Raw genomic sequence first — 12,958 nt, forward strand, 5'->3', positions numbered from 1 at the left:
TAGGAGGTGGAGCCATTTCATGGAGGAGTGTTAAGAAGAAATGCATTTCGGACTCAACCATGGAAGCTGAATATGTAGCAGCCTCTGAGGCAGCTAAAGAAGCAGTATGGCTCAGGAATTTTCTAATGGACTTAGATGTGATTCCTGGTTTGCCCAAAATCATCACAATTTATTGTGATAATAGTGGTGCAGTTGCAAACTCGAAGGAGCCACGAGCTCATAAGGTAAGTAAATATATAGAGCGCAAGTACCACCTGATACGAGATATTGTGAAGCGAGGAGAAGTTGTCATCGCCAAGATTGCATCAGCGGATAACCTGGCAGATCCTTTCACTAAGGCCCTTCCGGCGAAAGCTTTCGATCGGCATGTGGAGGGAATGGGAATCATATGTATGGTAGAAGATATGGCAGCTTAGTCATTAGTATAAGTGGGAGATTGTTGGAGTGTATACTGAAAGCCTAAGCTTTGTAAACATTTATTATGAATAAAGAATCACATTTGGTCTAATTGTCTACATTTGTTTGTAGTTGTTCATTTAATTTATATTGTAGATAACATAGTATGTGGTGTCACATACAGAAGATGATGTTATCATTATAAATTATAAACAGTAGCTCACGACCAAAATGGAAAAGGAACAAACCATTAGAAGGTCGTAGTGTAATTAGGTATTAGTTTATCTTGACTATATAATTACACTAGTACACTCAGAGTGTATTGAGTAGGACCATTTGAGGTCGTTTCTTTTATACTGACTTTATAAAGGAACAAAGACCTCAGTTATTATGGAAGTGTGTGCTCTTAATCCTAATATAATAACAAGCACATATATTTGATATTTATTTCTTTAATTTATCAATGGGTGAGATTTAGTTCGATGAATCAATAAACCCGATAAGTTGGGAAATGGTATCACTTATAGTGTGTGTTGTTGATTATAGAAGGAAACTGTGTCCTAGAGATACTAGGTTGATAATGTCCTCAAGAGGAGCTCATAAAGATTGTCATGTTAAACCCTGCAGGTGGACTTAGTCCGACATGACAATAAGGTTGAGTGGTACTACTCTTGGACTTAGATATTAATTAAATGAGTTGTCAGTAACTCACTTAATTAGTGGACATTCGATATCTTAAACACAGGGAGACTAACACACTCATAATAAGAAGGAGCCCAAAAATGTAATTTGGGATTGGTGCGGCAGTTCAATGATAGTTCTCTAGTGGAATGAATTATCATTGATAAAATTAAGTTGTGTGTTCGGGGCGAACACGGGATGCTTAATTTTATTGGGAGACCAAAACCAATTCCTCCTCTCGGTCCCTATCATAGCCTCTTATTTATAGAGTTCTATACCCACCTATACCCACCTTCTATACCCACCAATAAGGGGTCGGCCAAGCTAGCTTGGGAACCACCTAGGTATAATATTGGTGGTCGGCCCTAGCTTGAACCCAAGCTAGTAGGGCCGGCCAAAATAAATTAAAAAAGAAATTTAATTTTAATTTTTATTATAATGTGGAAGATATAATTTAAAGAGAATTAGAATTAAAATATCTCTCTTGTAAAAGATTTACAAAAGATTAAAGAAAGAGATTAGATCTCTTTCCTTATTTGTAGATTGAAGAGATGTTTTATTTTCTCTTTAAAATTATTCACATGTTAATAAAATTAAAATTATAGATATTTCCTTTTATTAACCATGAAGAGATTTTAAAGAGAAATTTTATTTTTTTAAATTTCCGGAAACAAATTAGGAAGTTTTAATTGTTGATTAAAACTTGTCCTCTTTTGTTTTCCAATGATGTAGCCGGCCACTTGAAATTGATTTGGGAAATTTTATTTTATTTCTCTCAATTAAATCAAGTCAAGGAAATTAAGGAAAATTTATTGTAATTAAATTTCCTAATTTGCCTAGGCCAAGGAATATAAAAGAAGGGGTGAGGGTGCCTTCATGGTACAAAACCTCTATTATTTTCTCTCCCTCTTTTGTTCCTTGGTGTGGTTGGCCATCCTCTCCCTCTCTTCCTCTTGTGGTGGCCGAACCTCTCTCCCTTCCTTGGAGCTTTTGTGGTGGCCGGATACTACTTGGAGAAGAAGAAGAAGAAGGAGAGAAAGCTAGCATCTCTTGGAGCTTGGTTAGTATTTTGATTTTCTTCCTTGGTGAAGCTTCCTCTTTGTTGGCCGAACCTAGCTAGGAGGAGAAGAAGGTGATTGGTGGTTTCTCGTCTCGGAAGATCGTTGCCCACACAACGTCCGAGGTTAGAAGAGGAATACGGTAGAAGATCAAGAGGTTTTTTTACAAGGTATAACTAGTAATTTTTATTTCCGCATCATGCTAGTTATTTATGGAAATAATACCAAATACAAGAGGCTTACGTTCTAGTATTTCGAATATGTTTTTCGATGTGTGTTCTTTTGTTTTCTTTCTTTTCCTTGTGATTTGATTGTTCTCTTTGGTTAACCTAAAGTTATTTTAGGAAATTAAATATTAGCTTTCTATTAAAGGTTTTGTCTAGTCGGTGGTGGTTGCTCCCATATCCAAGAAGGCCATGTGCCTCGCCACGTCAGTACTGGGAACCTTTTATGGAAATTAATATTTAATGGAATTAATAACTTAAGGAGACTTGGGTCGAACGTGTTAAGTTCCGCAGGAGATCCAAGTCAAAACCTAAAAGAACAAATAGATTAAGTTTTGGATCAAATGTGTTAAGTTCCGCAGGCGATCCAAAATTTAATTTAAAAGAACACATGGTAGCTAGGAAAAGGTTCAGACCTTTGTACAAAATTTTTGTACAGTGGAACCTATAGGTTTTCCGAGTAGCAACCAACAACAGGATCCTGATTTGCGACGAGTTACCTTATGTGGGATTTCTTTTGGCACGCGCGATATTTGAGGCGGGTACCTCTTGACTTATCTTTTATGATAATGTCTTTGGATATGCATAGTATTTTATAACTACAAGCAATGAACATGTTTGTCTTTGGTATGTCACTGTTTGATATCCATAGCATGTTAGGTTTATCGCCTGTGACGTATCCGTGCTTATATCATGTGATTTATTGCCATGAGTACTGTATTACCATGAGTATCTTAGTTTCTAGAATAAGTGACATACCATGCTCTACTGAGGTTAGGACTAGGTTCTGGATTTTTATTTCTGGCAGGTGTATCTAGATTATCTGATACCTAGGTTTTTATACCATACCTGACTTGTGTACCTCTATTTGTATCTCATATATGATTCGTGTACCTAGACTCTGATTCTTTGATCTGTGTATATTGTTGGTACATATGTTATGGAAGGAGGATATGTTTAGGATCTAGGTTGTTATACCATAGAGGATCTGTATACCCTAGATTCATGGATTGACCTATTGATACTGTGGTACCCATATTATGTATATATAGATTTTTCTATGCTGATCAGGATATTCCATACTTATTATGTTCAGGACATAGGTTTTTGATATTCTATCTGACCTGTGTACTATATATTTTGGTATGTGACCATCGCTTTTACAGTACCCATTTTTGTATATATGGATATGGTTATGTTGATCAGTTTTTGTTATGCATAGTGACATGCATCATGATTGCATGTTGTGTGATTGTCGGCTCCACTATGGTTGAGCCCATCGCCAGTTACATGTACTGCACACACCCCCACTCATGGTTTAGTGGTATATCAGGCAGGTGTGTGGCGGTTCTGCTGTTTGGCTCCGTTGGTCACATGACCCAGCGAGGTAGCCGGATCGGCCTGCCTGCTTGGCTCACCGGCATTTAGTGTAGCAACAGAGTAGCCGTGACGGTGGACTCGTTTGGCTCCGCTGGTCGTGACTCAGCGTAGGCAGAGATACCTCCCGTCATCGTGGGGAGTTGAGAGCATTGAGCTCCCATTTATGATTTGGGGTCACAGGACAGGAGTACTCCGACAGCATCCCGTACACTCGGTCACTCAGGAGCAATGATGACAGAGTGCACGGTTGTCACAACCCACTCGGTCTCACCATTTGAGTGTGAGATGACCGACTGGCCGGGGTGACCAGGACGCATCATTAACATCATATGCATTGATGCATTTATATTCTTATGATTGTGTTTGCTGTATTTGGTTCGCATTTTGCTTGGATGCATACTTTGACCGCATACGTGATTATTGACACTTCGGTTTGACGACCCTTTGTCGATAGGAGTTCTGGTGAGTACGCCTTCCTCGCCACTTTCGCCATGATTCCTATATATGATTAGAAGTCAGATTCCATGTTTGTTGCTGTTAGATATATCTTACTACTCATGTCCGTTGGTATTCGTTGAGTTGTTGAACTCACCCCCGTTGACACTATCTTTTTCAGGTACCAGGTTATTTATGGTGTCGCTTGGAGCATCCTGTCTGCTGGTCCCCACGTCACATCAGAAGACTTATCGGTTCACGTATGTTTTGTTTGTTTTATGTATCAGTTTGTTTAGCTCTGTACTCTGGTTTTATTTTTGGAGTGTTGACATTGTTATGTGGTATTTTGTATTTATGTTATTGGTTGTGTAAGTCTAGCCGGTTAGCAGTTTTGTGTTTTGGTTTTGGTACAGCCAAGTGTGCTGCTTTATTTTTTACTGCGTGGTTGTGTCAGCCAGAGGCTGAATTTGATATTAACTGCGTGGTGTTTGTTTTCTTTTATTGTTATTATTCCAGCCGCATGTGGCTGAGGTATATAGTGCTTGTAGAAAAGTTTCAGATTGTCCGCTGTACATGGGAGATGCTGCCGAAATTTCTTCGGACAGAGACTCCTCTGGGGCGTGACACAATCAACGAGCAACATCCCAATGGAATATGATACATCGATCCTCTAAATTGGTTGAGCCAACAATGATATACGGTTAATTCAGTTTTTTTCACTTCAGTACGAGTCATGTACTCAAATGTGCTCTAGATACCTAACAAAGCACAAATAATCCAAAGATTCAAACCTCTAAAAATAGAGTATTACAATCCCCTACTGATCGGACCAACATAACTAAATCAGTCATCTACTAACTAATCAAGAATACACTAATCCTCCATAAGTATTTAAGGTAAATCGATCCACGACCACCCCAAATCAACATGTGTAAATCAGTTTTCTATTGACCGATCTAACCAGAGTACATTAATCATCTACCGACGAAAACTAACTAAAGTATATCGGTATTCTACTGCCTGAGTCAACTAGAATATATAGTTACTAGTCACTACCTAGCTAATAATAGCATAGGATGGTATGTGTCTCCATCTCCTAACCAACTAGTAGTAACAGAAGCTAAAACTACCAGTGATATGATATAAAAAGTCTCCCGAGACCGTAATCCTTGATCTCTATCTGAGTCATCCATGATAAGTGGTTTACCAAATACATGGAATATATGCTATAACATCTAAACATGTACTAATAACGAATTCTAATACATGTCATAAACTATAATAGTCAACTGTGCATATACTAATAAAAAGGTAGGATAACCATATACCACATACCTCCTATAGCTTGGAGATGTCCTGTCGCTGCCAGGTCCCAAAATCTGAAAAGTGACATCAAGAAGACTAAAACATGAAATCTGAAACACGAGAAATAAGACTCGTAAACCGAACTATGATACCAAATAAATTGGTATCAAATAAATCTCAAAACTCCAGAACACATAGCAAGTATCGTATACATGCTCTGATACCACTAAATTGTCACACCCCGGGGGAGTCACTGTCCGAAGAAATTTCGGCAGTACCTCCCCTGTACAGCTGACAATATGAATCATTTCTACATGCACAATATACATCAGCCACAGGTGGCTGGAATATACACACAACCACGCAGTTATATGATACAACCCACTCGGCTGGAACAAAATATAAAACAACCACGCAGTTATATATATATATATTTTACAGCCCACTCGGTTGTACCAAAACCAAAACACAGCAGAAAAACGATAGGAATCCAAAATACATGACTGCTAGCCGGCTAGGCTTACACCACACAACAACACAAACACTCCAGGCACAACACTGGAACACAAAGCCAAATATACAAATTTCGTATATCAAAACAAAATAAATACAAGCGGAGATAGATCTTCTGAGGTGACGTGGGGACCAGCGGACAGGATACTCCAAGCGACACCATAAACAACCTAGTACTTGAAAAAGATAGTGTCCACGGGGTGAGTTCAACAACTCAGCGAATACCAATAGACATGCCTAGTAAGAAATATCTAACAGCAATAAACATGGAATAAAACTTCCTAATCATATATAGGAAATATGCAAAACTGTAAGGTAACTGAGGAAGCTGTACTCACCAAGAACTCCTATCCAGAACAAAAGGGTCATCAAACCAGATACACAATATGCCTCCTGTATACATGTCAAACAAATGCATCCACCAAAATGCAGCATATAAGTGCAGCAAACACAAGCAAATAAATGCAATAAATGCATATGATGTCAATGACATGGTCACCCCTGACGCCAGTCAGTCATCTCACACACAATGGTGAGACTGAGTGGGTAGGACTATGACAACCGTGCACTCTGACGTCACTACTCCTGATGAGTGACCGAGTGGACGGGATGCTATCGGAGTACACACATACTCCTACCCCAAATCATAAGTGGGGGAGCGCAATGCTCTCATCTCCCGGTACACCATGACGGAGAGGGATCCCTGACGTGCTATCACGCTGCGTCACACTACCCATGAGCGGACCAACGGAGCACCGAACAGAGCAAAACTGACGTGCTACCATGCTGCATCACGCTACCCATGAGCAGACCAACGGAGCACCGAACAGTGATGAAACTGGCGATATGCTCTACAATAATAGAGCAGCTGATCACGCAGCATGCAATCATGCGAATGGTGCATAAAACTAAGCATGACAATATTTTGAACCAAATCCATATATATATATATATATATATATATATAAATGTGTACCCTAGTACGAGTAAGTCAAATCCACAGATCTAGGATATACAGGCCCTTTATGGTATAACAACCTAGGTCCTGAACATATCCACCTACATAAAATATATACCAATAATGTACATGGATCAAAGCAAAAGGTCTAGGTACACAGATCAGGTAGGATATAAAAATATAGATACACATGTCAGATAGTCAAAATCCAGAATCTAGTCCTAAACACAATAAAGCATGGTATGTCACTTACTCTAGGAACTAAGGTACTCATGGCAATAATCACAAGGTATAAACATGGATACATAACAAGCGACAAAACAGAACATGCTATGGGTATCAAACTGTGACATACCAAAGGCAAACATGATCATTGCCTGTAGCTATAAAATACTATGCATATCCAAATGACAATATCATAAAAGATAAGTCAAGAGATACCCGCCTCAATAGAAGGGTCCAATCCGATCCAAATCCGACGTAAGGCAACTCATCGTAAATCAGAGTCCTGTAATACATGATATATAGATTTAGCTAATTACATATAAATATATTAGCTAAATCAAATCCTCGAGAAGCTAACATAAATCCAGATCCAATTATAAATCCTAATTGGATCATTTAATTCCTCAATCGATTCTAACTAATCCATTCAAATTAGGATTTGCAATAAGCATAATCAATCATAGCAATTTACCTAATTTAGCCCTAATTCGACAACACATATATCAACTAATCAAATAAATCCAAATTCACTATGATCTATAGCATGTATCAAATGCCCCTACACCTTACCTTACTTCTCAACCGCTCCTGTTAATCCACAGCCAAGGAAGTTTGCTGCCGGAAGGATGTAACTGCTGCTGGAAACACCATAGCTCATGCCGGACACCTCTTCATTGTCGGATCCAAAAAGGAAAATATCCAATCAACACAATACCAAGATGAGATACACAAATCATCACTAGGAAGTGTACCCACTGAACTTACCTCTGCTTACAGCCACTGCTTATCCACAGCTAGGGATCGTAAATGCTGGAAATCCTCGGAAGAACCCCACTACTCTTGTTGGAAACCTCCGCATTGCCTAGACAAAAGAGGATTAAGGAAGCAACCATAAAGTTTATTTACAACCACAATCCAGCAGCAACATTATCTATCCAAAACTTACCAAATGCCAACAACTTGGACTAAGTCAACCTCCTCCTTTAAAAACCCTCAACTGAAGCAAGATCAGCCTCAGTAAACTAAAAAAACCCCAATCTGTCATACAAACCAAATCTAAGTTAGTATCAATCCCTCCACACAGAAATTGTAAATGATATCCCTACCTCTATTCCAGATCAGTGGAAGAAAGAACTCACATCTGGAAACTAGAGCACAGCGTGGAGGAGGTCGACACTGTTCGAGTCGAGAGCTGGCAGCGTCGGCAGAGCTAGGAGAGGAAATTTGGCCGGCTAGTCAGCGCTCGGGAGATGAGAGGAGGGAAATTGGTGGCTGGATCGGCAGTGGTGCGCAGGGGCATAGGAAGTCGGGCGATGTGGAGAGGGCTAGGGCACGACGTCAGCGCTAGAGCACGGTTGAAAGGGAGGTGTCACGAGCGGTGCCGTCGGGTGGAGGAGCCGAAGAGGTGATCGGCGACGAGAGGAAGGAAAGGAGAGGAATCGGGGCATAGGCTCTAGGGCAGAGATCGGGAAGAAGGAAGGATCACGACGATGGTTTTGAAGAAGGAACCATCGGGCACGGGTAATGGCACGGCGTCGGGTTCGGCAGGGGGAGAAAGAGGGAGGCACGCGGGAGAAAAAATAAGGGAAAAGAAAAATAAAAGAAAAAAGAAATAAACTTTTCCTCGTTAAAATAGGGTAGCCTAAATAGGCTTTCTCGGGCCCCCATTTTATCCCCGTAAACTTGTCCATACGGTTTCCGGAAAATTCCAGAAATTTTTTTAAAAATTCCAGATAATTCACTTATCATTATTCATTGTTTTTCGGTATTTTACATGCGGAGTAAGTCTCATCTCGTGAGCTTGGCCTCGGACGTCCCTTCGTGTAGCTCAAGGAACTTCTCCCAAAGCTCCTTTGCTGAGTTATAGGTGTCGATCTGGTTGACTTCTTGTGGCGGAAAGATGCTCAACAGATGGAATTCTGCTTTGTCGTTTACCACATAGTCGGCCTACACTTTCTTCATCCACTGGTATTCTTCCTTACTTTCGGGTGCTACAAAACCGAACTTTATTATTAAAAGTAATTCAAAGTCGGTTTTAAAGAATACTTGCATTCACTTTTTCCTGCTAGCGAACTCCCCTCGAACTTCGACGGGTATATGCTCGGTCCGGCCTGTTAGAGTGTATACTAAAAGCTTAGCTTTTGGTATAAATATTTATCTAGAAATAAAAATCACATTGGTCAAATGTTTACATTTACGATAAATGTAGTTGTTCAATTAATTTATATTGTAGATAACATGGTGTGTGGTGTCACACACAGAGGATCATGTTATCAACACCTTATAAATTATAAACAGTAGCTCACGACTAAGATGGAAAGGAACAAATCATTGGAATAGTCGTAGTGTAATTAGGTATTAGTTTATCTTGACTAATAAATTACACTAGTACACTCTTAGTGTATTGAGTAGGACCATTAGAGGTCGTTTCTTTTATACTGACTTTACAAAGAAACAAAGACCTCAATTATTATGAAAGTGTGTGCTCTTAATCCTAATATAATAACAAGCACATATATTTGATATTTATTTCTTTAATTTATCAATGGGTGAGATTTAGTTCGATAAATCAATAAGCCCGATAAGTTGGGAAATGATATTACTTATAGTGTGTGTTGTTGATTATAGAAGGAAACTGTGTCCTAGTGATCTAGGTTGATAATGTCTCAAAGAGGAGCTCATAAGGATTGTCATGTTAAACCCTGCAGGTGGATTTAGACCGACATGACGATAAGGTTGAGTGGTACTACTCTTGGACTAAGATATTAATTAAGTGAGTTGTCAGTAACTCATTTAATTAGTGGACATTCGACATCTTAAACACAGGGAGACTAACACACTCATAATAAGAAGGAGCCCAAAATGTAATTTGGGATTGGTGCGGTAGTTCAATAATAGTTCTTTAGTGGAATGAATTATTATTGATGAAATTAAGTTATGTGTTCGGGGCGAACACGGGATGCTTAATTTCATCAGGAGACCAAAACTAATTCCTCCTCTCGGTCCCTATCGTAGTCTCTATATATAAAGTCTTGTATCCACCCAAGCCCATCTTCTAATCCATGTTGTTGGTGTTACTATCCAAGGATGCTCATGTCGTTGTGATCAACATAATCAGCAAGTTCATCTTTGCTTGCTATGAGATGCTGTTTGTTTAAACAAGAACAGCAATTCACGTTGGTGTTCAATTGCTTCAACATTTTGCTTGCCAACTGTTTTCACCGTGAGAAGCTTTGAGATGTCAACGTGAGAAGCTTGAGAAGCTTTGAGATATCAACATGAAAATCTTTGAGAAACTTACCAAACGATGATGTGTCAACGTGAGAAGTTTTGATAAACTTGCCAACGTTGATATGATTCACGTGAGAAATTGGTGAGGTTGATCACATGGAATTAAAAGGAGTTTAATTTTAATTTTTAAATTTTTTTTATAACTATCCAATTATGAAGGGATTAAAAGGGGAAATTTTATTTCCGGAAGTAAATAAGAAAGTTTTAATTTGTGTTTAAAATTTATTTGCTTGGAGATTTTAATGTGGTCGGCCATTTTAATTGAAAAAAGGAATTTAATTTTAATTAATTAATTTTTTCTTTTTCATGGCCAAAGAATTAAGGAAGTTTTTATTTAAATTTCCTTATTTGCTAAGACCAAGAATTATAAAAGAGGGGGTAGAGGTGCCTTCATGGTTAATGACTCTATTCTATTCTTCCTCTCTTTTCCACCTTGGTGGCCGGCCCTAGCTTCTTCCTCTTCTCTTCTTCTTGTGGTCGGCGGCAACCCCTCTTGGAGCTCTTGATAGTGGCCGGTTCTAGCTAGGAGAAGAAAGAGAGAAAGGAGGTTTTGTTTCTTGCATCCCTTGGAGCTTGGTGGTGGTGGCCGGACCTCTACTTCTCTTGGAGAATTTTGGTGGCCGAAATCTAGAAGGAAGAAGAAGGTGCTTGGTGGTTCTCATCTCGGAAGATCATTGCCCACACAACGTCCGAGGTTAGAGGAGGAATATGATAGAAGATCAAGAGGTTATTTTTGCTTACAAAGAAAGGTATAACTAGTTATTATTTTCCGCATCATGCTAGTTTTTCTTTGTATAGTTATTTTTGGAAATACCAAACACAAGAGGCATATGATTCTAGAGTTTTCAGATTTGTTTCGAATTTGTGTTTCTTTTTTTTTATTTTTCGAATTTGTGATTCGATTGTTCTTTTTGGTTAAACCTAGAGTTATTTAAGGAAATTAAATATTAGCTTTTCTTAAAAGGCTTTGTCTAGGCGGTGCTGGTTGCTCCCATATCCAGAAGGCCATGTGCCTCGCCATGCAGTCCTGGAAGCCAATTTTAGAAATTAATATTTAATGGAATTAATAACATAGGTGGATTTGAATCAATAGTGTTATGTTCCGCTTGTGATTCAAATCTAAACTATTAAGAACAGATAAGTTAAATTTGGAATCAATGATGTTAAGTTCCGTCTGCGATTCCTAATTTAACTTCTAAAGAACACAATAGGTTATTTAAGGAAAGGTTCGACACTTGTAAAAAAAAAAAATTTGTACAGTGGAACCGATACGTTTTTCTAGGACTAACCAACAATTGGTATCAGAGCTAGGGTTATCTCTGTGTGTTTGGTTTTCAAATTAGGTTGTGCACATGTCATACATAATTTAGGCAGGATAATAGTAGGATGTGCTAACTCTTTGGTTGCAATCTCCAACTATTATGGCTTTTAGATATTGTGTGTGATTGGACCCTTGGACATGTCAAGGGCATTATTTTGTGTGCATGATTGTATGTATCAAATACAGCAGGAGCTGTATTATTTTTAGAATTTTATTTTTGTTCGATCTAGAATACATGTACATTCCCTCGTGGAATATAGGATCGATATATGTAAAATTCTATTTTTGTCGTGGATCGGATTCTTGCGAGGCGTGGTACTTTTGGAGCACCAGAGGCATAGCGGAATAAGAAGCAAGATGGATGCGACGACTCGACCCGATGGCGGTGGCTAAAGATGGCAGCAGCTAGGGTTGAAGCACATGGAGGACAGTAACAGGAAAAGGCCATAATAGTTGGAAAATAATTTCCATATTTATTTCTTTTATTTACTGTGATGTGTGTGTATGCATGTGATGTATGCTAGGATAGTTTAAAATTCCTCAATTTAAATAACTAAGTGGGAGAGAGATTTATTTTAAATAAATTCCACGGTCTCCATTACTGGTTTGTAAGTGATGCAACAAGCTTGCGCGTTGGCTCTGAGTGTCTTCCTCCATATCGGATGAGCTTGTTTGCGGATCACTAGATCAAACTTCCATTTTGGATGACTATAGGAAATTAATTAAGAGCGTGTGATCTTCCCCACCGGAAGGGGCATAATCTTATTAATGGACTTAGTGTCAAGTAATGGTATACACTTAGGCACGTCTAATAGTATCCTCCCCATCGGAGTCACTGCTATTATTTGTGTGACCAAAGGAAAACCAACTATTAATTTGTCAAAAGGATAAGTTGACAAGAAAATAAAATTAAAACCCCCTCTTACAAATGTTGAGATTTTGTATACGTCCACACTATCGTGGCATACAAAATTCATGGTGTATGAGGTAATTTTATTTGTCAGCTTGACAAGGAAATAAAATGGGAAAACCCCTCTAACAAATGTTTTATTTTGTATACGTCCACACTATCGTGGTATACAAAATTCACAGTATTTGAGATAATTTTATTTGTCATAAAGACATATTGACAAGATAATTAATGGGTAAAACCCTCCACTTACAAATGTTT

This window comes from Zingiber officinale, chromosome 3A (assembly GCF_018446385.1).
Source record: "Zingiber officinale cultivar Zhangliang chromosome 3A, Zo_v1.1, whole genome shotgun sequence".
Taxonomy (NCBI): Eukaryota; Viridiplantae; Streptophyta; class Magnoliopsida; order Zingiberales; family Zingiberaceae; genus Zingiber; species Zingiber officinale.